General features: G+C 46.8%; 1 pseudogene; it reads left to right on the top strand.

Annotated features, from left to right (window-relative positions):
* Positions 1-9910: 9910 nt before the first annotated feature.
* On the top strand, positions 9911-16140 carry LOC120108993 (annotated as a pseudogene).
* Positions 16141-27686: the final 11546 nt, after the last annotated feature.

Genomic DNA, 27686 nt, shown 5'->3' with positions numbered 1-27686 from the left:
TAATCACTTTTTGTGATGAAGATGTAAAGGGGGTTCAGACCCCCCACGATGACGCCATGGTGATCTCCCTCACTATGGCAAACTATGATGTAAGGCGTGTTCTTGTGGATAGTGGAAGCTCAGCTGACATTTTGTTTTACGAGGCCTTCCAAAAGATGAGCTTGTCCAGACAATTGTTGCACAAAGTATCCACCCCCCTCATAGGATTCACCGGTGACGCTGTCCCAGCGGAAGGCGTCATCGAGTTGCCTGTGACGGCGGGCGTCGCACCCGCAGAAGCCACGGTGCGACTCGGATTCTTGGTTGTCCGTGTTCCCTTCGGCCTACAACGCTATCCTCGGACGATCCGGGCTGAACGCCCTTCGCGTGGTGGTCTCTACATACCATTTGCTTATGCGGTTCCCCACGGCGGCCGGGATTGGAGAGGTCCGAGGTGACCAACCGACCGCACGGCAATGTTTCCTAGCAACTCTCAAAGGGAAGAAGCCCGTGGAAGCCCTAAGTGTCGAGTCCCTTGACGCCAGAGACGAGGTGGCCTTGCGGCACGGGGAGCCGGCCGAGGGTGTGATCGAAGTTCCCCTCGAGGAAGGTCGCCCGGACCGGACGGTCCGGGTCGGCGCCAATCTCGACCCGGGAGCTCGGGCCCGGTTGGTGGAATTCCTCCGAGCCAATGCCGATGTATTTGCCTGGTCGGCGGCCGACGTACCTGGGATCGACCCGGAGGTCATTTCTCACGCCCTCAACGTCGACCCGACCCACCGACCGGTAAAGCAGAAGAAGAGACACTGTGCCCCGGATCGGATCCGGGTGGTCGACCAGGAGGTAGACAAACTCTTGGAGGCAGGATTCATAAGGGAAGTGAGCTACCCCGAGTGGCTGGCAAATGTCGTGCTTGTCCGGAAGGCGAGCGGGAAGTGGAGGATGTGCGTCGACTACACCGACCTGAACAAGGCGTGCCCCAAGGATAGCTTTCCGCTTCCGCGGATAGACCAACTGGTTGATGCGACTTCCGGATATCAGCTGCTGTCTTTCATGGACGCTTTCTCCGGCTATAACCAGATAATGATGGCCCCACAGGACGAGGAGAAAACTGCCTTTATAACAGACCGGGGGCTGTACTGCTACAAGGTAATGCCCTTCGGTCTGAAGAATGCTGGCGCCACTTACCAGCGCCTCGTCAACAAAATCTTCAAGGAGCAAATCGGCCGAAACATGGAGGTGTACGTGGACGATATGCTGGTGAAGAGCCGCCATGCAGACCAGCACATCGCGGATCTGGAGGAGACTTTCGCCACCTTGCGGAAGTTTCGCATGAAGCTGAACCCAGCGAAGTGCGCCTTTGGCGCTTCGGCCGGGAGGTTCCTCGGTTTCATCGTCAACCAGCGGGGTATCGAGGCCAACCCGGACAAAATCAAGGCCATCCAAGATATGTCCCCTCCGACCAAAGTGAAGGAGGTTCAAGAGCTCGCTGGAAGGGTCGCCGCGCTCGGACGATTTGTGGCAAAATCGGCCGAACGCTGCCAACCTTTCTTCAAGGTGTTAAAACGCCCGAAAGACTTCCTCTGGACGGCCGAATGTCAAGCAGCATTCGACCAGCTCAAGGAGTATTTGGCGTCTCCTCCCCTGCTGTCCAAGCCGCAAGAAGGGGAGATGCTCTACCTCTATCTGGCGGTCTCCCCAACCGCAGTCAGTGCGGTACTGGTTCGGGAGGAGGCAAAGCTCCAGAAGCCCGTGTACTACATCAGCCGGGTCCTACGGGATGCCGAGACGCGGTATACGAAAGCTGAAAAGATCGCATTCGCGCTGTTGACTGCGACCAGTCCTATTTCCAGGCCCATTCTGTCACCATCTTAACCGATCAACCGCTGCGGCAGATCCTCAGCAATCCTGAGAATGCGGGACGGCTGGTGAAGTAGGCAGTAGAACCTGGTGAGTTCGACATCCGCTACCAGCCTAGACCCGCCATCAAGGCCCAGGTGCTCGCGGACTTCCTCGCTGAGTGTACGGTGCAGGAGGCGGAACCTAGACCACCGGAAACGCCCAGCCTCGACCTCCCGATCTGGACGCTTCACATCGATGGGTCGTCGAACCCCGAGGGTGGAGGGGCCGGGCTGGTCCTTACCAGTCCTGATGGAGTGATAGCCGAGTACGCCTTGAGGTTCGGATTTCCAGTGACCAACAACGAGGCGGAGTACGAGGCCCTAGTCACGGGACTCAAACTCACCAAGGAGCTCGGCATCCGACGTCTGAAGGTCTTCACCGACTCCCAGCTGGCGGTCGGGCAGGTCCGTGGGGAGTTCGAGGCCCGAAGCCCGACCATGCAGAACTACGTCCGGAAGGTGCAAGCACTCATTCCCGACCTCGGCAGTGTTGACATTCAGCAGGTCCCAAGAAGCGAAAATGCCAGGGCCGATAGGTTGTCCCGCTTGGTGGGCGCAGAGGCGCACAACTTGTCGAGGGCGATCTACCTGGAGACCCTGGATGCCCCGAGCATCGGCGAGGCTGGAGCGGTGATGGCGATTGATCCAGAGCCATCTTGGATGGACCCGCTCGTCGCCTACCTCGCCGAAGGGATCCTCCCTGAAGACGAAGATCAAGCTCGGCGACTTGTCAAGAAGTCCGCCCACTACGTACTCTATGAAGGGAGGCTGTATCGGACCTCGTTCACCGCCCCCCTTTTAAGATGCCTCCGCCCCTCGGAGGCGGCCTACGTCCTCGGCGAAGTCCACGAGGGCATCTGCGGATCGCACTTGGGGGCTAGGTCCTTAGCGCACAAGATCATGAGGCAAGGCTATTATTGGCCTACCTTATTGGAGGACTCGAAGGATCACGTGCGGAGATGCGACGCCTGCCAGCGCCATGCCAACGTCCAAAGAGTCCCTTCTGTCCCCTTGGCACCGATCACCGCGCCCTGGCCCTTCGCACAGTGGGGAATGGATATCCTCGGACCATTCCCCGTCGCTTCAGCCCAGCGGAAATTTTTGATTGTCGCAATCGACTACTTCACCAAGTGGGTGGAGGCAGAGCCGCTGGCCACTATCACGGAGGCGCAAGTCCGGAAGTTCGTGAAGAAGAACATCATTGTCCGATTTGGGGTACCTCGGATCCTCATCTCGGATAATGGTCGACAGTTCGACAACAAGCATTTCCGTGACTTCTGCGAGGAGTTCGGGATCGAGCATCGGTTCACATCTGTGTCGCATCTCCAAACCAACGGTGAGACCGAGGTCACAAATCGGACGATCCTCCAAGGAATTAAGGCGCGAATCGGTCGGACAGGGCAAGCTTGGGTCGAGAAACTCGAGAATGTCCTTTGGGCATATCGGACCACGCATCGGACCCCTACCGGGGAGACGCCTTTCAGCCTAACCTATGGCACGGAAGCGGTCGTCCCCGTAGAGCTCGGACTCCCCTCACCTCGGGTGGCCGCGCACCGACCCGAGACCAATTCGGAGCAACTCCGAGGGAACTTGGACCTCTTGGAAGAAGCGAGGGAAATGGCGCAGGTTCGGATGGCAATGTATCAGCGGAGGGTGGCCCGACATTATAACTCCAAGGTCCGACCGAAACTTTTCAGAATCGGAGATCTGGTGCTAAGGCGAGCTAAAGCATCTCAACCCACGGAAGGAGGGAAGCTAGCGCCAAATTGGGAAGGCCCGTATAGGGTTCGCTGGGTAAACCGACCTGGCTCCTACCAGTTGGAGGCCCTAGATGGTCGAGAAATTCCAAGAAGCTGGAATTCCGCTAACCTGCGGATGTATTACCAGTAGAACTACAAAGCCAGAAAGACAATTCGAAAATGTATAGTTCTTTTCATTTCAATAATTTCTGGTTACAATGGCGTGCTTGTGTGATTACAAGGAATTCCCAGAGGGGAATTAGGGAGTAAAAGAAAGTAAAGAAGAGGTGGAGACTCTGTGGAGCTGAAGATCTGGGATCCCGAAACCTCCATCCGAAGCAGCTGCAATCCCACCGGAAGTGGGTGCTTCTAACCGGAGGCGCCAGCAACGCCTCATGAAGAAGACGAGGAGCCGCCGCAGAAGAAGCTCCCGCTGCCTCCAGGGGAACGCCACCTCCAAGGGATATTCCGATCCTCCCCAGGTTAGGGGAGAGAAGGAATACAAGGGAGAAGAGCGCGAGGAGGCGCGATCCTGGATCAAGCGTCTGGCGCAGAGCTCAATCGGGAGGCTGAACTGCAAGGAGGGGAGATGTGATCCCGGATGAAACGCCTAGAGCGGAGTTCCGCCGGGGAGAACCTCCTTGTTGATCCCAGATGAAACGACTAGTTGGCGGAAGTCGCGAGGGGCGCGCCTCCCGTTCCTCCAGCAGGGGTCTCCCAGCCACGCGCCGGAGAGGAGGTCCGCGATCCATGGCAACCTGAACAGCTCCGGCTTGGCAGGCTCCACCGCACCTGCACTTATATTTATAGCCAAACTGCGGCCCCCCGGTCGTTCCGATGCGGGTGGCTCCAATGAATGCGGGCGCACCGAATCCGGAGCCGTTCCGGCTATCGAGGCGTATCCTCCCACGATCTTCTAAGCGTCGTTCTCCTTAATTGCATTCTTTGTGCAGGACACTCCGGGTGGCATGTATCCCTCGGTCCACGTATCTCCGCTCGCGCCCAGGCCGCATCCGCCTCGAAGAACGCGCGTATCGCGGCCGCTTAACTGACACTCCTTGCAAGCGGCAACTGGCGGTCCGATTTCCCAGGTAACGCTTCAATTAGCATTTAATGCCCTTCTGGTGTTCCCCAGGCGACGCTTGGAGAGGAGGAGAAACACGATCGCAGCTGGTCACGGAGAAACCCCGTCAAGTGGCAAGTGATAGACGCGCGACCAACGAGCGGAATTCCTCCGAGGCTCGGTCCTCGGATGCCAGGCTAACCCGATGACCATCCCGGGAGCAGACTAGCCTGAAGCCCCGACCGGTCGCCTCGGCTTGCGCCAGCCTTGGCCGACCAACGAGCGGAATTTCCTGAGGCCTGACAACCCTCGGATGCCAGGCTAACCCGATGATCATCCCGGGAGCAGACTAGCCTGAAGCCCCGACCGGTCGCCTCGGCTTGCGCCAGCCTTGGCCGACCAACGAGCGGAATTTTCCCGAGGCTCGGCCCTCGGATGCCAGGCTAACCCGATGACCATCCCGGGAGCAGACTAGCCTGAAGCCCCGACCGGTCGCCTCGGCTTGCGCCAGCCTTGGCCGACCAACGAGCGGAATTTCCCGAGGCTCGGCCCTCGGATGCCAGGCTAACCCGATGACCATCCCGGGAGCAGACTAGCCTGAAGCCCCGACCGGTCGCCTTGGCTTGCGCCAGCCTTGGCTGACCAACGAGCGGAATTTCCTGAGGCCTGACAACCCTCGGATGCCAGGCTAACCCGATGATCATCCCGGGAGCAGACTAGCCTGAAGCCCCGACCGGTCGCCTCGGCTTGCGCCAGCCTTGGCCGACCAACGAGCGGAATTTCCCGAGGCTCGGCCCTCAGATGCCAGGCTAACCCGATGACCATCCCGGGAGCAGACTAGCCTGAAGCCCCGACCGGTCGCCTCGGCTTGCGCCAGCCTTGGCCGACCAACGAGCGGAATTTCCCGAGGCTCGGCCCTCGGATGCCAGGCTAACCCGATGATCATCCCGGGAGCAGACTAGCCTGAAGCCCCGACCGGTCGCCTCGGCTTGCGCCAGCCTTGGCCGACCAACGAGCGGAATTTCCTGAGGCTTAACCCTCGGATGCCTGGCCTAGCGCCGGACGAATTTCCTGAGGCCTAACCCTCGGATGCCTGGCTTAGCGCCGGACGAATTTCCTGAGGGCCTAACCCTCGGATGCCTGGCTTAGTGCCGGAAGAATTTCCTGAGGCCTAACCCTCGGATGCCTGGCTTAGCGCCGGAAGAATTTCCTGAGGCCTAACCCTCGGATGCCTGGGCTTGCGCCGGAAGAATTTCCTGAGGCCTAACCCTCGGATGCCTGGCTTAGCGCCGGACGAATTTCCTGAGGCCTAACCCTCGGCATGCCTGGCTTGTGCCGGGAAGAATTTTCTGAGGCCTAACCCTCGGGATGCCTGGCTTTAGCGCCGGAAGAATTTCCTGAGGCCTAACCCTCGGATGCCTGGCTTAGCGCCGAAAGAATTTCCTGAGGCCTAACCCTCGGATGCCTGGCTTAGTGCCGGAAGAATTTTCTGAGGCCTAACCCTCGGATGCCTGGCTTAGCGCCGGAAAGAATTTCCTGAAGCCTAACCTCGGATGCCTGGCTTAGCGCCGGAAGAATTTCCTGAGGCCTAACCCTCGGATGCCTGGCTTAGCGCCGGAAGAATTTCCTGAGGCCTAACCCTCGGATGCCTGGCTTTAGCGCCGGAAGAATTCCTGAGGCCTAACCCTCGGATGCCTGGGCCTAGCGCCTGGAAGAACTTCAAGAGTCGAGGAGTCGGCGAGGACGCTACCAAGAGTTAAAAAGAGGAAGGACGAAAGTGAAATGAAGAAACATTCTACTTGCATTACTTTCATTGTTTCAGGCCGAGACCCATACAACCTGGCAAAACGCCAACATACAAAGAAAAGGACAAAGAAAGGTACGGAGGGTCAGCTTGGAGGAACCTCCGGGTCGGAAACACCGGGCACATCCGCAGGGGGTCGGGAGGCAGTTGGAGAATCAGCAGGCTATGGCATCGGAGGGGAGTCGAGAAGGGAGACCCCACTCAGGTCAATTTCGGGGTATTTAGACGACACCCTTGCCAGGCCTTCATCGAAGCCTAAGACAAAGGAGTCGGACCCCGCGTCCGACATGTCACGGACGAACTCGTCAGACTGACGATAGGCCCGTACCGCCTCCAACATGTCACGGGTGAACTCGGAGGACTGACGATAAGCCTGTACTGCCTGACGACCGATTTCCGCACTCTTCTCGGCCAGCGCCGCCTCTGCTCCCTCCATAATCTGAGCTTTTGCCTCCAAGACCTTCGCCACGATCCGGTCGTCCGCCTCGGAGGAGACCCTCAGCAGATCAGCCTGAGCCTCCTTGTGCTTTGCCTCGGCAGCAATGCGAGCAGCCTCAGCTTCCTCCAGGCGCGAACGAAGCTCCCGGTCGCCCGCGCGGGACTCCTCCAAGGCCGACTCCAATTCGGCCACCTTGGCTTCAAGAGACCGGGTTCGGTTGCGGGCGTTGTCGGCTGACCGCTGGGCCTTCTCCCACCTCTCCCGGAAGTCGGCAGCCTTCCGAGACTGCTTTTCGGCCCGCTCCTCCGCCTTCCTGATCTCGCCCTCGAGACCCGAGGCAACCTTGAGTTGCTCCTGAGTCTCCAACAATTGCCTCTCGAGGTCGGCGAAGCCGAGTGCCCGCTCTTCGGCTACCTGGAGCCTCGTCTCGAGGTCCCTGGTCGTCCTCCCCGCCGTAGCCTGGCCTCCCTCCTCTACTGATTTCAGTCGGCTCTCGGCCCTCGCCAGAAGCCTCGCCTGTTCCTCGTGGCATTCCTCCAGACGGATCATGTACTGGGCGAGCTAAGAGATAGGAAAAATGGGGGCGTCAGGCGGGGATCAATAGAGCCTAAAAATGACGAAAGCGACCAAAAGGACACTCACCGACATGAGACAGACGCAGCTGGCAGCCCCGACGTCAGGGATCCTCATCTGCCGGACCTGCCTACGGTCCTTCTCCAGCAGCACCGTCTCGATGAGGTTTCGGGCGCCGGCGAAAGTGAAGGTCGACCCCGACTTCGCCCCGGAACCGGACGGTGGTTCTACAGCCTTACCCTTACCCATCGCCTGGGAAAGAGTCATGCTGATCGTGCTCGGGGCGGGGGCCGCTCCAGGAATCGACAGGGTCCCGCTTGGTCGGGGCCTCGGCGCGTCCCTCCTTCTCGTGTCATCCGAAACCGACCGAGTCGAAGGCCGGGTTGGGGACCGATCGCGTTCAACCCGGCCGTCTCGAGCGCGCTCGGATGACACCTCCGGAATAACGGCAGTCTCACCACCGGAGGGCTGATACAGCGCCAGCTGTCGGTCCAAGCCCGCGGCGTCCCCCTGATCGGTGGGTCCGGACCCGTCTGTTGGCGTCGGAGTCGCCTGCCGGCGGGACTTCTTCGCCGGTGGGGCCCCGCTCGGAGGAGCTCGTTTCTTCCTCCGGACCGCTTCCAGTAGGGACGTCCTACCAACAGCCGTTGCCTTGTCCGACCGCATGATGTCGTCGATCTCTGCAAAAAGGACGAGGTGGTCAGAGGCTGAGAAACTGAAGGAAAGAACGAGACGAAAGAGGAGAAAAGAGCTGAAAAAGAAATGGTGGCGGGCTCACGGTCAGCGGGAACCGAGCTCAGACCGACGTTCACCAAGGTATCCTCGGAAATAAGGCGAGCCACCGGGGGGAGCCGGCCCTCGGCAACCAACCCCTTCAAGACGGCGACGCCATCGGATTCCTCCCTCGACAACCTCGATAAGCCGATCGGGGACTTCATCGGCGTCTCCCAGGTTGCCCTGATTTCCCAAGAGGGATCTGCGTCAACGAAAAAGAAACGCCCCTTCCAGCCGTGAATGGAGGAAGGAGCCTCCTTGACGAGGCCGCACCCTCGCCGCGCCGCAAAGCACCACCACCCTCTGTCCTGGGGGTGGCCGTTCAGGCCATAGCATTCCCAAAAGACATTCAGGGTGGCGGGGACCTCGTGCATGCGGCAGAGAACCTGGAAGGCCGTCAGGGCGCGCCACGAGTTCAGCACCAGTTGCGTCGGCGCCACTCTTAAACCCCGGAGCACCTGCACGACTAAGTCCGAGGGGGGAAAGCGAAACCCGGCCTGGAGGATGCCCTCATTGATGGCGACCTTCCCTGGAGGAGGATGGGACATCCTCTCCTCAGGCCCCGGGAGCGTAACATTGCAGGCTTCGGGAAGGTGGTACCGAGCCACGAACCCATCTAAGTCTTCGGAGGCCAGCTCCGACTGAATGCGGTCCGCTCTTACTTCGTCCATACCTAATGGCCAGTGAATCTACGGTCAGGACGGGGTCAAGAAGGGGGAAAGGACCGGAATGACTGGAGTACACTAATACGGAAGGAGAAAGTATGGAGAGCCCTAAATTGAAGAATGGGGCAACTCACCGGAAGGGAAGGAAGAACGGCTCCGAGAGCGTCAAAGGAGGAGCGAGCGAACAGTCCGACGGCAACGACAGCAGCACAAGGGAGAAACTCGAAGATGCCTGTGAAGAGAAAAGCGGACGGGGGAGGGCCCCCGGTTAAATAGGCGGAAAGGCGGGTGACGCCTCGGTGACGCCAGAGGACGCCTGGCTGCCGAAGGATCGCTCGCGCCCCAAAGGCGAATCGACGCCATTAAGGAAGGATGTCCGCCGAAATCCGCAGACTGCCAGATCAGCAACAACCGCTATACGCCATAAAGGAGGCGGGGAGCTCGAAGCACGCACGCCTTTCCGAGGGATGGCGGCAATCTCGAAGCGTCACTCCCTTCACCCGTTCCCCTCCTGGTTCCAGGCTCGGAAGTGGGGGGCTACTGTTACGGAGGAACTTAGCCGCCATGCCCCACGTGACCGGCACGCGCACCCAGGAAGACTACGGCAGTCCCTTGATCCAGTAATCCGACCCCGAATCGGATATCTTCGGCTCCGCAGTCCGACCCCGAGTCGGCTGCCCCTAGATCCAACAGTCTGACCCCGAGTCGGATAACTTCGGCTCCGCAGCCCGACCCCGAGTCGGATATCTTCGGCTTCGCAGCCCGACCCCGAGTCGGCTGCCCCTTGATCCAGCAATCCGATCCCGAGTCGGCAATCTCTCGACAACGACAGGCTGTTCCTCTGAAGCACGCCGCGGCCCTCTGCTCCACTACTCCCTGCAACGGTCGTATCCGGCGCTGCTCCACGATCCCCTGTAACAGCCGTACAAAGCGGAGCTCCACTACGCCCTGTCATGGCCGTACCCAGCGCTGCCCCACGACGCCCTGTAACGGCCATGTCAGTGGCAACTCCATCGTGCCACACGATGACCAACCCCCCGGAAGGACTCCCCAGCCTGGTATATATGCGGCTGGGGGGAGAAGGGGGGAGGTAAGCAAAGATTTCCCAGAGTATTCTATTACTCACTACTGCTATCTCTCCTTCTCCTTCAACCCTCTCTGACTTGATCGTCGGAGGGCCCCCACTACCCCAGTGGTGGTGCGAGGCTTGCTTGCAGGTTTTCCGGTGGAAGGTGGAGCGCAACCAACCCAACTCCAAGGGAACCCCGTTCACACCGCTGTGCCAATCGTTCTCGGTTTGGACCACCAGCAACACCTAGAATCTCACTTGGCACCATAAACCTTCTTTTTGTCTAATGAACAATTTAGGATTCCTTGAATTAATCATGAATCATTCCCATTTTCTATGAATTTTATGATTAATTCATCAAACAATCGTGAACCTACAAATTATTCATTTAATGTAGGGCTAGAACGGGTCAGACTAGGTTGGGCTATGTTTCTGTTGAAATTCAGCTCGAAATTTTTTTGGACTCAAGGCTAGGCTTAGGCTCGAGATTTTTCAAAATACTGGCATGATCTCAAGCTCATCAGAAACCCAAGTGCATTGACCCAAATTAGTCTTTTTGGACCAAAAGACTGGACCAACTTATGGCCAGTTGACCTAATTTTTAGCTCGATTGGCCCCTACATGGCTTGATTGGACTTGCCAAATTAATGAGAAATAGTAAAAATTACATTTTTTAACAATAATGCACCATAGTATGACCACAACTGCCTAAGAAATAGGATATCTTGCTTTAAAATACTAGAAAAATACTAACTCCACGGGAATACTAACAAAAAGGAAAAGATGATTCTTTTTTCTTTTATTTTGAACGAGAGAATGAGGGGAAGGATATTATAGGTGGGCTCGAAGAGGGAGAGGACAACAGAAGGGAGGAGGCTAGAGCCGATCAAATAGAGGAGAGAGTAGACCTCGTCATGCTAGGAAGGCCATTCAAAACTGTATGGGTCCAACGAATTATGGTTGTCGAACCCTAACTCTCCAAGAACAGTGCCCATAGTTGGGCACCACTCATCTCTTCGCCTTTTCATCTCTCTCTCTCACAGCGGTAGAGAAGGGATCAGAAACATTGGATGTGCCGATCTTTTTGTACTTGGAAAGGGGGGTCTCTAGCATTGGATTGTTGACCAGCAACGATGAGAGGAGGAGGGGGCTAGTGGAAGTGGATGGAGAAGCGAAGAGCTAGAGAGATGTAGAGAGCATAAGGGTCAAAGAGAAATTTGGGACAAGAGACTTAGGGATCGAAGGTTTTAGCCCTCCCCTCTCACCCGTAGGCAGTCAATCTCACTGCCTTAGCTTGGTAAATAGACGAATTAGATTCACTGAAGAAAAGGTCCGACCAAATTGAGCCGCAGGGCCTGGTTGGATATAGAGCTAGGACAGGTCTCGGGCCTTGTTCTAGTCCTATTTTTGGGTTTGATTTCGGGCTCGATTTTTGATCTCGGCTCAAGCTCGGGCTTCGGGGTGGAGCTAAGCATCGACACAAGCCTAGCCAAAAATTCTTTCAGGTTCTACTCTTAGATCCGACCCAACCTAAACTATTTTAAGCCTAGCCTATGGTCAGACTAGAAGCTGGCCCAAGTCCACTTTTGACATAGTTGAACAACTTTGTGGAATAGTAAAATTTAAACAATTAATGAATTTTTCAAATTATCACATAGTCTTGTTATTATAGTTGCAACAAGATAATATCTTATATTTTACTTGGGCAAAATGACTCTTGGAAGGTTATAGTCTTGTTTCTACATCTCTAGTGTGATTTAGAAGTGGGAACATCATATTCAATTCTAGAGACCAAACCTTGTTGATCTTTTTATAATTAGATTTTTTTTTATACACATCATACTTGTATACACCTCAAAGAATGGAAAGCCTTCTTGTTGTGAATGGTGGTACTATTTTCCAAGGTTAGTTTACAAATGGTTGGAGAAATAGTGATCTTGAACTAAATAACACGGTAGCAAGATTATTCAGTATATATGTGATATCTTATAGTTGAATAATTTTATTTATTGTATAAAACTCCTGATGAACTGTAATTTATTACTAAGATCAAACTTTTTTTGGATAGACCAAACACCAAGAAAGAGAATATAAGACAGACAAGAGCTACTCTGGTAGGACACCTGGCCTGTCCAGCAAAGAAAGTATAGTTCATAGTGGAACCCGACATGGCAGAGGCGGCTGTACTTCTAGCAATTCAAAAGATCGGTGTTTCTTTGGGTGGAGAAGCACTGAGACAAGCTAGTTCTCTGTTCGCAAATGAAGTCTCATTGTTGACTCAACTACCAAGTACTATGAGCCGTATCCAGAGTGAACTTTCGGTAATGCAAGCCTTCCTCGGTCATATAGATACTCGAACTGATAATAATCAAGTCCTTGAAGCTTGGGTTCAGCAGGTACGGAAACTGGCATATAGTGTTGAGGACATTATGGATGAGTATGTGTATCTCATAGCTCAACAGCAAGGGAGCGGGTTAGGAGGCTATCTCAAAAAAGTAGTAAAAAGATCCCAAAATTTGGTTGCCTTCCATCAAATTGCTGCTTGGCTGAAAGAATTGGAAGCTAATTTGGTTCACCTTTCACAAATGAAGGAGCGATGGATTAAGACAACAGAGGGAGCAATGGGTAGTAGTTCACATAATGCTAGTAAAAAGCAGCAGAATTTAGCAGACTCTTCTCATTTCATGGATGAAGATGACCTTGTGGGGATTGGCCAAAACAAAAAAAATTTAACTGAATGGCTACTTGATGAGGATCCAGTTGGCTCTATAATATCCCTATGGGGTATGGGGGGATTGGGCAAAACAACCCTTGTCACCAATGTATATAAAAGTGAGAGAAAAAAGTTTGAATGTCATGCATGGATATCCGTCTCACAAACTTACGAGGTGGATGATCTTTTAAGAAGAATGATAGTGGAGCTGAATGAAAACGAAAAAGGAGAGAAAGTTGCGATTGACCTCAAAGGAATGGAATATAGAAGGTTAGTTGAAAGAGTAAGGCTTTTTCTAGAGAAAAAAAGATTTTTGATCATACTGGATGATGTATGGGATCTGAAAGCTTTCAATGCTATTCGTGATACCATTAATGTTGATGATGACAACAATGGAAGCAGAATAATCATTACAACCCGAAGTGCTGAGGTAGCTTCACTAGCACATGATGGTCGGAATCTTAAGCTCAAGCTTTTGGAAAGCACTGAGGCATGGGATCTGTTCTGTAAGAGGGCATTTTGGAAAGATAAGGAGAGGAGATGTCCTCAAGAACTAGAGGAGTTGGGGAAGAAAATTGTATCAAAATGTCAAGGGTTACCACTAGCTATTGTCTCTTTAGGAAAGTCTTTTGTCCCTGAGAGAGAAAACCAAGTCAGAATGGGAGAAAGTTTATGATCAGCTGAGCTGGGAGTTGAATAACAACCCAAATTTGGACCATGTGAAGCATGTTCTGAATCTCAGCTATAACTATTTGCCGAGATATCTTAAGAACTGCTTCTTGCATTGCAGCATGTTCCCGGAGGATCATATGCTTCAGAGAAAGAGGCTTATGAGGCTATGGGTCGCAGAGGGATTTGTGGAGGAAAGGGGATCAAGCACAATGGAAGAAGTGGCAGAGGACTATCTCAAGGAGCTCATCCATCGATGCATGCTTCAAGTTGTAAAAAGGAATCAATTTGGTAGAATAAAACACTGTCGGATGCACGATCTTGTACGAGAATTGGCTGTATCATTGTCTAAGAAGGAAAATTTTAGTGCGGTACTTGATGATCTTCAGATGGTGGGGAAGACGGGTGATGAAACACGCCGCCTGTCAGTGCACGGATACAGTAACGAAATCCAATCGAGTATGGAGTTGCCAAGACTTCGCACTTTCGTGGTGTTTGACCCTTCAATGTCCTCATCATCATCATCCTTCTCTTCGCTGTGTTCCAGCTCTAGACATTTGACCGTCTTAGATCTGCAAGGCATCTCGATTGAGAGAGTACCAGATGAAATCGGGGACTTATTCAATCTCCACTTTTTGGGTCTGAGGGACACAAAGGTGAAGGTGCTACCAAAATCCTTGGGAAGGCTTCGTAACCTGCAGACGCTCGACCTCTATAGAAGTGAAATAGAGAAACTGCCAAGCATGACAAGGAACCTCAAGAAGTTGCGTCACTTGTTTGCCGAGAAGATTCTCGATCCAAATTATAATACTCTAAATGATCGGAGAGGTGTGCAAGCTCCGAAAGGGTTGTGGAATTTGAAAGATCTGCAAACTCTCCAAGCAGTGGACGCAAACATGGAATTTGTGAGACGGCTAGGCAACTTGACCCAACTAAGAAGCGTTCGGATATGGAAAGTGAGCGGCATCCATTGCAAAGACCTTTGTGCTTCGTTATCAAGGTTGCATCACCTATACTACTTGTGCCTTACTGCAAGCAACGAGAATGAGATTCTCCAGTTGGGAGGCTGGGATCATCCACCTCAGCATCTTCTAAAGCTTGAGCTGGATGGGCGGCTAGCAGAAGGGACGATGCAGTTGCCTTTATTTCGTGCCCTTGGAGCTAGCCTTCGGACATTGCATCTGGGTTGGAGTGGGTTGGTAGAGGATCCAATTCAATCCCTCTCTCAGTTGCGCGACCTCGGACAACTCACACTGAAGAAGGCATATGACGGGCAACGATTGCGGTTTGGCATAGGATGGTTCCCTAACTTGAAGCAACTCTCGTTATACGATATGCCGCACCTTAACCAGGTTGAGGTAGAGGATGGCGCCATGGCAAGGCTGGAGTACCTAGTCCTCGATGGCCTACTCGCGTTAAAGGATGTTCCACGAGGCATCGAATATCTCACATCCCTCCAGGAACTGTACTTGAAGGATCTGCATCCAGAATTCAGAGGGAGGTTCGAAGAAAGCGACGACAAGAACAAGATTCAGCGCATCCCTGATGCCTATTATATTTTTAAGAGCGGAGACAAAACAATATATGAAAGCCTTTCATGATCCATCCCTCTGCCCACTTATCTGGAACCACCAAGTAAGAGTCCTTTCCATTTTGTATCTTATTACTGCATCTCTTGTTTATTAATCATTCCCCATGCCCTGATCTTAACCCATTTTCCCAACAAAAAAATTAATTCGTATTTCTAGTTTGAGCTCAGTTTCTTCTACCCAACATCTCAATCCAATATTTTTCACAAGTTCTTGTCTTTACTATTACATGAGGCTCAAATCTGCATAGTTTACCACCAGATATTTCTCTTTATATGTATCCTGATCTTAGATTTACTTAATGGCAGCACCTATTTGTTCTTGAAAATAAGAGGGCTAATTTCCTATGGCATGAAATTTTTTTCTTAATTTTTAAAATCTCATTAACATGTTTCTCCCTTAAATCAAAATTTAAAGAATTTCTGCTATTTTCACAAGGATTTTGATTGAACTTATAACCTGATACACACTTCTATTTAACGACTTTCGTCACTATAATTTCTAACAAATATTTTCTAATTATTTTTGTCTTTAATTTACAAGCATCATTTTTCTTTTCTTGGTCTATATATTTTCTTTTCACTGCTCCAAAGCTAACCATTCTCTCTCTCTTCATCTCTATGCTATTGTCCTATATTTTTTGCTCTTAAAAATATGTGCCTTTTTTTTGGTATGATACTTTCGTTTTTATGTATTTCTCAAAATCTAAATTATGATATGCACTTACAATTCCCTCCAAGTAAAACTTCATTTTGATTTTTACTTCCCATTCAGTTTTTTCACTCAAAAAATAGGCTTTATTAGATATTTCATATAATCTTCACTTCATAATTTGATTTTATTGATTTAAAAATTTTGTATAACTCATTTTCTTCATAACTTTTCTTAATTTATCATACTCTTTTTAACATATATTTTGGATTATGGAGGTATGGAATATTTAGAAAATTATGCATCTAGCTCATTAATCTATTCAATTGTTTTATTGACCTTGGATGAATAAAGGTTGCTTCATCTTGCAGGAAAATCATTTTAGGGAGTCGAGAACAAGCTCACAAGATTAAAATTCTCGCAGATATTTTATTAAAATTTTCTCTTTCTAGTTATAATGTACTTTGCTCATAAAGATCTGTATGCCGTGTATTATGTGTATAAAGTGCTTGCCCTATTCTATTAGGATCCATTCAATATACTCAAAATGTGGTGTCTTTAAATGCTCATATAGTCATGATGATGTGTAATATATGTTTTTTTCCATTAGATTGCTTATGTAATTAGCTGGAAATTACTTTTTCCTAAGATCTTCTATTTTTCGGTTGGGTGAGGATAATTTAGTTTGTTATTTTATTAGTTGGTGCATGCTATTAAAATTGTGACTTTGCTCTAAGTTATTTATGGGGCTTTAGTAGTACCATTATCTTTACGAGCTCCTTTCTATATTTTGAGAGAGGACTATTGAACTTGTTATTTTATTAGTTGGTGCATTCTATAAAATTGTGACTTCGCTCTAAGTCATTTATAAAGCTTTAGTAGTACAATTACCTTTACAAGCTCCTTTCCACATTTTGAGATAATTTTTTTCTAAAATCAAATAGAATCAAGTGAGAAGTTTTTTTTTCCCTTAAAGAAAGATAGTTGTATTTTTTTATGGCTATTGTCTTAGCTTTTCTCGCCACCTAGCAATAGGTGTGCCAGAAAACTTGTTCGCAAGTTCTTGCAATAGAGGGGTAAATCATGGGAGTGATACCAATATTGAGTAACCGGAAAGAGGATAATCGAAAAGAAGATGATTTGATTAGCCTTGACTTTCAATGAATTTTGCTATCATCGTACCAATTCAATTGATAAGAGTTGTAGAGGTGGGGTTGCGGTAAGGGTGTAGTGCTAGGATTTGGTAGAAATCTAAATTGGTGAGAAAGATTACATCCGCAACACATTTCTTATAAGGAGAAGGTATAGATTAATCCATCAATATTGGTGAATCAGTGCTTGTCTGTGGTAATTGTAATGGATGCTGAAAAGCTGCCATACCTAAGAATTAGCTGTAAGAGGGTTTTGAAATTTAAAATGGTTATGAAACCGTTTCTCCCTCATTTAAAACCCATCTTGAATACAATGGAGGCGTTGGGCTCCAACGTTACTCCAGGTGAGAGAGGGAGGAGAGTCCTCTCACTCTCATATAATTCCCTTCTTCATATCCATTGTCTCTTCCTTTCTTCTTGGTTTTTTTTAATTATTTTTTTCTTTCTTGCTGGTTTTTTCTGCTGAACGGCGAGGGCAGAATAGAAGAGAGGTTGTCTTGATGTTGGGTCTTCTCTTCACCGATTTTTTTCCGTCCTTTGGCTTTGAATCTATTGTGTACGAGCATACAGAAAAGTCCTTGCCGAGTTCAAGAGAATTTGTAGTATTGTGGCACGTCTACAAATTCAACGGTCCGTTGTATCTTGGAGAGGGATTGCTAGAATCCGGTGCAACATAAGGAGGCGAATCTCTTTCAAAGAGAAAATTAAAAATATCATCTACGTTTAAACATAGGATAATAACAGACCTATCAAATATTTTCCAATATACACATTTATCGAAGTCACAAATGTTAAAAGTGAAGAAATACTTAAGCGACAATTTTGAGATGAAAGATCTAGGGTTAGTTAAAGTAATCTTAGAAATCAGAATCATAAGGACACAGAATGAGATTGTTCTGAGTCAATCTCACTATGTTGAAAAAGTGTTAAAGAAATTTGGATACAAAAATTGCAAGCCAGTTAGCACCCCATATGATCCTAGCATAAAATTAAAGAAAAATGGTGGGGACAGTGTTTCTCAATTAAAGTATTCTCAATTAATTGGAAGTCTTATGTATTTGGTATAACTGTACTTGACCAGATATCTCCTACGCTGTGGGAAGACTAAGTAAATACACTAATAACCCCGATAAAGACACATTGGGATGCAATTGAAAGACTTCTTAAATATTTGAAGGCTACTATTAACTATGGGATATATTATTCTGGTTTTTCCCACTATGCTAGAAGGGTATAGTGATGCTAACTGGATCTCTGATTTCGAAGACACTAAGGCTACTATTGGATTTGTTTTTACACTAGGTGGTGGTGCAGTCGCTTGAAAATCTTCCAAGTAGACCTTAATTACAAGATCCACCATAGAGGCTGAGATGATAGCCTTAGAGTTAGCTGGTGGAGAAGTAGATTGGCTTAAGGGTCTGTTATCAGATATTCCCATGATGGATAAGCCTATTCCTGCTATTCTAATTAAACTGTGATAATCAGGCGACTATAGCAAAAGTGAAAAGTAAACATCACAATTCAAAGTCGTCTAGACACATCGAGCTTCGATATAAAATTTTAAGGAAGCTCACCTCTACTGGAGTTATAACTTTAAGTTATAATAAATCGGTAGAGAACTTGGCAGATCATCTGACCAAGGGTCTGTCGAGAGGACAAGTTCAATATGCTTCAAGGGGGATGGGTTTAAAGCCTATTTTTAAGTCACCATCAGCGGCCACCCAACCTATCTGACTGGTAGAGGTGGGCATTGGGTCGGGCCGCCCATGGCCCGGCACAGCCTGGCACGAAGCAGGCCGTGCCAGGCATGGCCCGGCACAGCCCGGCACGAAGCGGGCCGTGCCAGGCATGGCCCGCTTGCTACAGTAACGGGCTGTGTTAGGCACGGCTCATAAAAGGGGGCCAGGCTTGGTTAAGAATTTCTGACCCGCGGGCTGAGCCCGCATGGCCCATAAGAGCCGGGCTGGCACGATTCGTGGGCCAAGCACAGCACGGCCCGAGAGCCAGCCCGGAACGGCCCATAAGGGCCTGAACCGAGCCCGACAGGGCCCACAAGGAGGAATTGAGTAGAGGACCAGAGGTAGAGCCGAGATTTGTGAGCTTCCTTTTGTGCTCTCAACAAGGAGTGACCTTCTCTTTCTTTTGTACTTCTAACGTCTCAACAAAAATCTCCTCTTGTATAGTACTTGAACACTTGCTAAATGCAAACTAAAAATTAAACATACCTTTATTGGTAACATATATATATTTATCGTAGAATACTAACTATTTAACGATAAATTAGATTTTATCACCTATACATTATCGTGTAACTTTTATGATAAATAGCTTTCATTGCAAATTATTATATAATTTAGTGATGACAGTGTTTCATCGTTAAATATAAATATTTAGTGGCAACATATAAAGTTTTGTTGTAGAATATTGACTATTTAAAGACATAATGGAAGTTATCATCTATATATCATTGTATAACTATAGTTTGCAACAAAAAGAATCATGAATTATCTATTTTTAAAAATTTAAAAATTATATAAATGTATTAAAATTATTTTAAATATTTTTAAAAAATTAAAAATATTAATGAGGAATAAAATAAAGTTATTTAACTTTTATTTTTTATTAAAAATAAAAGGATCGAATTCTATAAAAATAATTAATTATTAAAATATGAAATACCATAATACATTTGAAATGATTATATTTTATAAACTGAATAAGTTTTCAATAAGTATAATAAACAATAATTTTTTATTACAAGCTAAACGTGTTGCAGTGGTTGAGTAGTAGGTAACAAATCGAGATGTCATGGGTTTGATCCTATCTATATATCTAGATGCATACACATGAGTTTTAGATCTAACTTTTTCTGACAAAGTAGATGTTTCGGCAGAAACATTTACTCACTTCTAGTGACAATTTATTTTGTCATGAATTTTGTATGTGTTAACGACAACATTCATTTCATCACAAAATGTTGAATATTTGGTGACAAATTACTATTTTCGTTATAGATGACTTTTAGTGATGGGGCATGGTTATGAACCTAGCAACAAAATTTTTTTTCGAACCTAGCAATGAAATTTTTTTCGTCACCAAACACTTTAAGCGACGAAATATATGTTTTAGCAATAAACTTTTTTATTGCTAAATGTATAAATGTGCAATCTTACCAATAATACTTAAATATGAAGTATGTAGATCATAATACCATTCTTGGTTTCACTTTTATGTGAAAAAACCATTCTTGGTTTCTCAGAGCTTAACTTCTTGAATATTATTAAGCATATTGGTTACCATTGTTACTGTATTAGTTCAAAAATGATTGATATTTTCTTTGGTGCACTTTCCTTCTTTGCTACATTGTTAGGTTAATATTATTTCTTTCTATTCCCTTATTTTATCAAATATATTGGAAAGAAACTATCCTGCAGATTTTTCTTTTTCAAAAAAAATCTTGACATTTTTTTTTTTAAAATTTAAGAGTTATTAAGTTATGTAGGACCAATATAGAATACATGGAATATAGATTTAATAAAATTAGAAATACAAATGAAAGTGAAGTAAAAGTTATGGATTATAAAGTTCATAGGATTGAGCATTTTTATATTTTGGATTCATTATTCACAAGAAATGGGAGACTAAAAAAGAATGTTATCCATAGGATTAAAGCAGGGTCGATAAAATGCAGAAGTGCAATTAGAATATTATGTGATGATAGAATACCTAAGAAGCCGAAAAAAAAAATTATAGGGTAGTCGTATGACTAGTTGTGCTATATGGTACATAATGTTGAGTAGTTAGAAAATAATATATGCCACAAGATGAGTATGCCCGAAATGAGAATATTGAGATAGATATATGGTAATGCAAGAAAATATACAATAAGAGATAAAGTTATTTGTAAAAAGATGGAAGTAGCACCAATGGAGGATGAACTAAGAGATGAATGACTTACATGGTTTGGGCATCTATAACATAGATTGAGGGCGGGGTACCAGTACAAAAGAATAATTTCATGCATATAAAAAAAATAAGGATAGAGGCAGATCAAAAATTACATAGGATAAATAATAGAGAAGGTCTTGATAATCGTTACATCTTTTAGAAAATATACTTTAAATCGAGTAGAATGGAGGAAAAGGATTCATATAGTCGACCCAAACTAGATTGGGATTAAACTTAGTTGAGTTGAGTATAATCATCAGAAGAAGACTTATATTTCTTATATTAAACCAGAGTATTAAAATATATGGTATACTAGTTTTCTATCGGTCTAGGTTGGTTTGGATTCAAATTGGAAATTTAAGTATCCAAATCTAATCCATTTTTAGAACAGGTCATCTTTTCAAATTCAAACCTAATCCAAGTAATTTTGGTGCTGGTTGGAATGAATTGGTTTCGGATCAGTGCCAGAATGGAGATAGATCAATCCACTTGTAGGCCTATATTGAATGAGAATAAGTGGAAGATATCTAATCTTCTTTGTTTTGTTTTTGAAGATAAAAAGTTTTGGAAGAAAAGTCATGAAGGCAACAGAGAAAAGTTGGGAAGTCGAAAAAGTTTCACCCCTATTTTCTTGTATAAAAGATATCTTCTAAAAGATATCTCCCATGTCAAATCACTTTCCCCTATATGCCTTAGGCCTGCCTCAAGCATTACCTAGAATCTCACGTGGCACCATAAACCTTCTTTTTGTCTAATGAACAATTTAGGATTCCTTGAATTAACCATGAATCATTCCCATTTTCTATGCATTTTATGATTAATTCATGAAACAACAATTGTGAACCTACAAATTATTCATTTAATGTAGGGCTAGAATTGGGTTTGACTAGGTTGGGCTATATTTCTGTTGGAATCCGGCTCGAAATGTTTTTGGGCTCAGGGCTAGGCTTTAGGCCCGATATATGGCCTGGTTGACCTAATTTTGGCTCGATTGGCCCCTACATGGCTTGCTTGGACCTGCCAAATTAATGAGAAATGGTAAAAATTACATTTTTTAAGAATAATGCACCATACTATGACCAACAATTGCCCAAGAAATAGGATATCTTGCTTTTAAAATACTAGAAAAAATACTAAGTCCACGGGAATACTAATAAAAGGGAAAAGATGGTTCTTTTTTCTTTTATTTTGAATGAGAGAATAAGGGGAAGGATATTATAGGTGGGCTCGAAGAGGAAAAGGACAATAAAGGCGAGGAGGCTAGAGCAGATTCAAATAAAGGAGAGAGTAGACCTAGGAAGGCCATTCAAAGCTATATGGGTCCAACAAATTATGGCTGTCCGAACCCTAACTCTCCAAAAACAGTGCCCATAGTTGGGCATCATTCGTCTCTTCTCTTTTCATCTCTCTCTCTCTCTCTCTCTCATACGCGATTAGAGAAGGGATGAGGAACATTGGATGTGGTTGTTCTCTTTGTCCTTGGAAAAGGGGTTCTGTAGCATTTGGATTGTTGACCAGCAATGATGAGAGGAGGGGGCTAGTGGAAGTGGACGGAGAAGTGAAGAGCTGGAGAGAGTGTAGAGAGCCCAAGGGTTCAAAGAGAAATTCGAGACAAGAGACTTAGGGATCGAAGGTTTTAGCCCTCCTCTCTCATCCATAGGTGGTCAATCTCACTGCCTTAGCTTGGTAAACAGAATGAATTAGATTCACTGAAGAAAAGGTCCAACCAAATTGAGCGTGCAGGGTCTGGTTGATATAGGGCCAGGACAAGTCTCGGGCCTTGTTTCTAATCGTATCTTTTGTGTTTGATTTCATGCTTCGATTTTTGGTTCCGGCTCAAGCTCGGGCCTCGGGGTGGAGCTAAGCATCGACAGAAGCCTAGCTAGAAATTCTTTCAGTTCTACTTTTAGATCCTGACCCAACCTGAACTATTTCAAGCCTAGCCTAATGGTCAGACTAGGAAGTTGGCCCAAGTCCACTTTTGACATTAGTTGACAACTTTGGGGAATCGTAAAATTAAGACAATTAATGAATTTTTCAAATTATCACATAGTCTTGTTATTAATTGCAACAAGATAATATCTTATATTTTAATGGAAAAATGACTCTTGGAAGGTTATAGTCTTGTTTCTACATCTCTAGTGGTGATTTAGAAGTGGGAACGTCATATTAAATTCTATAGGCCAAACCTTGTTGATCTTTTATAATTAGATTTTTTTTATTTTATACACATCATACTTGTATGCACCTCAAAGAATGGAAAGCCTTCTTGTGTGAATGGTGGTACCATTTTCCAAGGTTAGTTTACAAAATGGTCGGAGAAATAGTGATCTTAGAACTAAATAACATGATAGCAAGATTATTCAGTATATATGTGATATCTCATAGTTGAATAATTTTATTATTGTATGGAACTCTTGATGAACTCTCATTTCTTACTAAGATCAAACTTTTTTTTTGATAGACCAAACACAAGAGAGAGACATTAAGATAGACAAAGAGCTAGTCTGATAGGACAACCTGGCCTGTCCAACAAAGGAAGTATAGTTCATAGTGGAACCAGACATGGCAGAGGCGGCGTGTACTTCTAGCAATTCAGAAGATCGGTGTTGCTTTGGGTGGAGCAGCATTGAGAGAAGCTAGTTCTCTGTTCGCAAATGAAGTCTCATTGGTTGACTCAACATACCAAGTAGTATGACCTGTATCAAGAAGTGAACTTTTGGTAATGCAAGCCTTCCTCGGTCATATAGATAGTCGAACTGATAACAATCAAGTCTTGAGCTTGGGTTCAGAGGTACGGAAACTGGCATTATAGTATTAAGGACATTATGGATGAGTATGTGTATCTCATAGCTCAACAACAAGGAGCGGGTTAGGAGGCTATCTTAAAAAAGTAGTAAAGAGATCCCAATTTGGTTGCCTTCCATCAAATTGCTGCTCGGCTGAAAGAATTGGAAACTAATTTGGTTAACCTTTCACAAATGAAGGAGCGATGGATGAAGACAACAGAGGGAGCAATGGGTAGTAGTTCACGTAATGCTAGTGAAATGCAGCAGACTCTTCTCATTTTATGGATGAAGATGACCTTGTGGGGATTGACCAAAACAAAAAAAATATATCTGAATGGCTATCTGACGAGGATCTGGCTTGGTCTATAATATCCGTGTGGGGCATGGGGGGATTGGGCAAAACAACCCTTGTCACCAATGTATATAAAAGTGAGAGAAAAAAGTTTGAATGTCATGCATGGATATCCATCTCACAAACTTACGAGGTGGATGAACTTTTAAGAAGAATGATAAAGGAGCTGAATGTGGAGAAAGTTCCGATTGACCTCAAAGGAATGGACCATAGAAGGTTAGTTGAAAGAGTGGAGGGCTTTTTCTAGAAGAAAAAAGATTTTGATCATATTGGATGATGTATGGGATCTGAAAGCTTCAATGCTATTCGTGATGCCATTAATTTTATGACAACAATGAAGCAGAATAATCATTACAACCGGATGCCTGAGTAGCTTCACTAGCACATGATGCTTGGAATCTTGAGCTCAAGCTTTTGGAAAGCACTAAGGCATGGATCTATTTTGTAGGAGGGCATTCCGGAAAGATGAAGTTGAGAAAATGTCCTCAAGAACTAGAGGAGTTGGGGAAAAAAATGTATCAAAATGTCAAGGGTTAACCACTAGCTATTGTCTCTTTAGCAGTCTTTTGTCCCTGAGAGAGAAAACCAAGTCAGAATGGGAGAAGTTTATGATCAGCTGAGCTGGGAGTTGAATAACAAACCCAAATTTGGACCATGTGAAGCATGTTACGTGAATCTCAGCTATAACTATTTGGCCGGAGACTATCTTAAGAACTGCTTCTTGCATTGCCAGCATGTTCCCGGAGGATCATGTGCTTCAGAGAAAGAGGCTTATGAGGCTATGGGTCGCAGAGGATTTGGGAGGAAGGGGATCAAGAACAATGGAGGAAGTGGCAGAGGACTATCTCAAGGAGCTCATCCATCGATGCATGCTCAAGTTGTAAAAAAGGAATTCAATTTGGTAGAATAAAACACTGTCGATGCACGATCTTGTACGAGAGTTGGCTGTAATCATTGTCTAAGAAGGAAAATTTTTAGTGCTGTCCTTGATGATCTTCAGATGGTGGGGAAGACGGAGTGATGAAACACGCCGCCTGTCAGTGCACGGATACAGTAACGAAATCCAATCGAGTATGGAGTTGCCAAGACTTCGCACTTTCGTGGTGTTTGACCCTTCAATGTCACTCATCATCATCATCCTTCTCTTCGCTGTGTTCCAGCTCTAGATATTTGACCGTCTTAGATCTGCAAAGGCATCTCGATTGAGAGAGTAACCAGATGAAATCGGGACTTATTCAATCTCCACTTTTTGGGTCTGAGGGACACAAAGGTGAAGGTGCTACCAAAATCCTTGGGAAGGCTTCGTAACCTGCAGACGCCTTCGACCTCATGAAAAGTGAAATAGAAAAACTTGCCAAGCACGACAAGAAAATCTCAAGGAAGTTGCGTCACTTTGTTTGCCGGAGAAGATTTCTCGATTCCAAATAACCTATAATAATCGGATAGAGGTGATTGCAAGCTGCCGATAAGGATCTGGAATTTGATAAGACCTTGGCAACGCTCCAGAGCAGTGGGAAGCAAACAAGGAAATTTGATGAAACGGCTAGGGAACTTGACGCTAACTGGCCGGAGCATTCGGATATGGGAAAGATGCAGCGGCATCCATTGCAAAAGACCTTTGTGATTCGTGTATATATCAAGGTTGCTTCACCTATACTTGTCACCTTAATGCAAGCAACGAGAATGAGATTCTCCAGGTGTGGGTAGGCCGGGGGATCATCCACCTCGAGGCATCTGTCTTAAAGCTTGATGTCTAGATGGGCGGGCTGAGCAGAAGGGACGATGCAGTTGCCTTATTTCGTGCCCTTGGAGCTAGCCTTCGGAGATTGGGGTCTGGGTTGGAGTGGCGTTGGGTAAGAGAATCCAATTCAATCCCTCTCTCAGTGCGCGACGTTGTATGGCTCAAACTTGCCACAATGCGCATATGACGGGCAAGTGATTGTGAGTTTCGTGCACGGGATGTTCCCTAACTTCACGTACAAAAAATTAGACTTTTCCCGACTCTTTCCCGCCGACGCTATCACCATAAAGCAGTCGGCCGAATTGTCGGAGCGGGATGGTCGAACTCGACGTACCGTTTTTGTTAGCGTCGGGTGAAATTTTAGAGGACGACGCACGCTTTTAAAGCGTCGTCGAAAGGACATAAAAGATACGACGACGCTTTAAAGCGTCGTCTGGAGGCCAATAAAGGGGCTCCAACTACTTGGCCTTTTCCTCCTTCACCCAGCCGGCACGCCCCGATCTTAAGAGACGACGACGCTTTAATAGCAGTCGGTCGGAGGTCCCCCTTTCTTCACCCAGCCGCTCCCCCGATCCCTCCTTTTTCTGCCGCTCCATCCGCCACCCCACCCATCCGCCCACCCCACCATCGTTCTTCTTTTAATCCACACCGGAGATTATTGTTCTCCCCTAATTTCTTTTAATCCGCCGCGCCTGGGCTTCGAAGCAGGGGCACTCGAGGGCTCCTCCGGATCGCCGTCTGAACCAGCCCAACCGGCCGTGCTCAACTTTGATAAAAGCCATTGATGCTGTTCCGGACTTGAAGACCTATCTAGGTGCCAGATTTTCACTTAGAGCAGGCATGAAACCCCATGAGCTTGTCTTCTAAAAGGTGAAGAAGACATTTATCTTACCCTTTTCCAGTGGGAGGCCAAATCATTGGTCGAGCGCGAGAACATGATCCGTCGGCGTCGACTTGGTGCACAACCCGGCCGTGCCTCTGCTCGACGAGCCGACGTCGGGGCTGGACTCTGCCTCGGCTCCAGGGAAAGAAGAGGTCCTCGACCAGGTTCGTGCTCATCTCCGACGGACCACCCACCAAAGAAGAACGCCCTCCTGGGGCAAGAACAGGTTCCCCTCTTTCTTTTTTAATTTTTTTTTTAAAACAGGTTGCTAACGCCGACGCTTATAGCGTCGGCGTTGAGTATTTTTCCCGACGCTTTCATTAGCGTCGGGAAAGTCCTGTTTTTGCCGACGCTTTCCCTTAGCGTCGGCAAAAACCGGACCCACGCCCACCTGTCCGACGTTTGACCCCACGCTTTGTGAAGCGTGGGCTGGGAATTCGCCGACGCTTATAAGCGTCGGTAGAGACAAAAAAAAAGCGTCGGGAGTTCTTCCTTCTTTTGTAGTGCTTGAAGGAACTTTTGTTATACGATATGCCGCAACTTAATCAGGTTGAGGTAGAGGATGGCGCCATGGCAAGGCTGGAGTTTCTAGTCATGGATGGCCTACCCGCGTTAAAGGATGTTCCACGAGGCATCGAATATCTCACATCCTCCAAGAACTGTACTTGAAGGATCTGGATCCAGAATTCAAAGGGAGGTTCGAAGAAAGCGACGACAAGAACAAGATTCAGCGCATCCCTAATGCCTATTATATTTTTAAGAGAGGCGACGAAACAATATATGAAAGCCTTTCATGATCCATCCCTCTGCCCACTTATCTAGGACCACCAAGTAAGAGTCCCTTCCATTTTGTATCTAATTACTGCATCTCTAGTTTATTAATCATTCCTGATGCCCTGATCTTAACCCATTTTCCCAATAAAAAAAATTAATTCGATATTTTAGTTTGTGCTCAGTTTCTTCTACCCAACGTCTCTTGTATTTTTCACATGTGCTTATGTCTTTAGTATTGCATGAGGCTCGTATCTGCATATTTTACCATCAGATATTTTAATTAATGGCTGTTCTTGAAAATAAGAGGGCTAATTTCCTATAGCATGATTTTTTTTTCTTAATTTTTAAAATCTCATTAACATGTTTTTCCCTAAAATCAAAATTCAAAGAATTTCTGCCATTTTCACAAGGATTTTGATT

Source organism: Phoenix dactylifera, unplaced genomic scaffold (assembly GCF_009389715.1).
Source record: "Phoenix dactylifera cultivar Barhee BC4 unplaced genomic scaffold, palm_55x_up_171113_PBpolish2nd_filt_p 001702F, whole genome shotgun sequence".
NCBI classification, from domain to species: Eukaryota; Viridiplantae; Streptophyta; class Magnoliopsida; order Arecales; family Arecaceae; genus Phoenix; species Phoenix dactylifera.
This window is presented reverse-complemented; position numbering and strand designations above follow the sequence as displayed.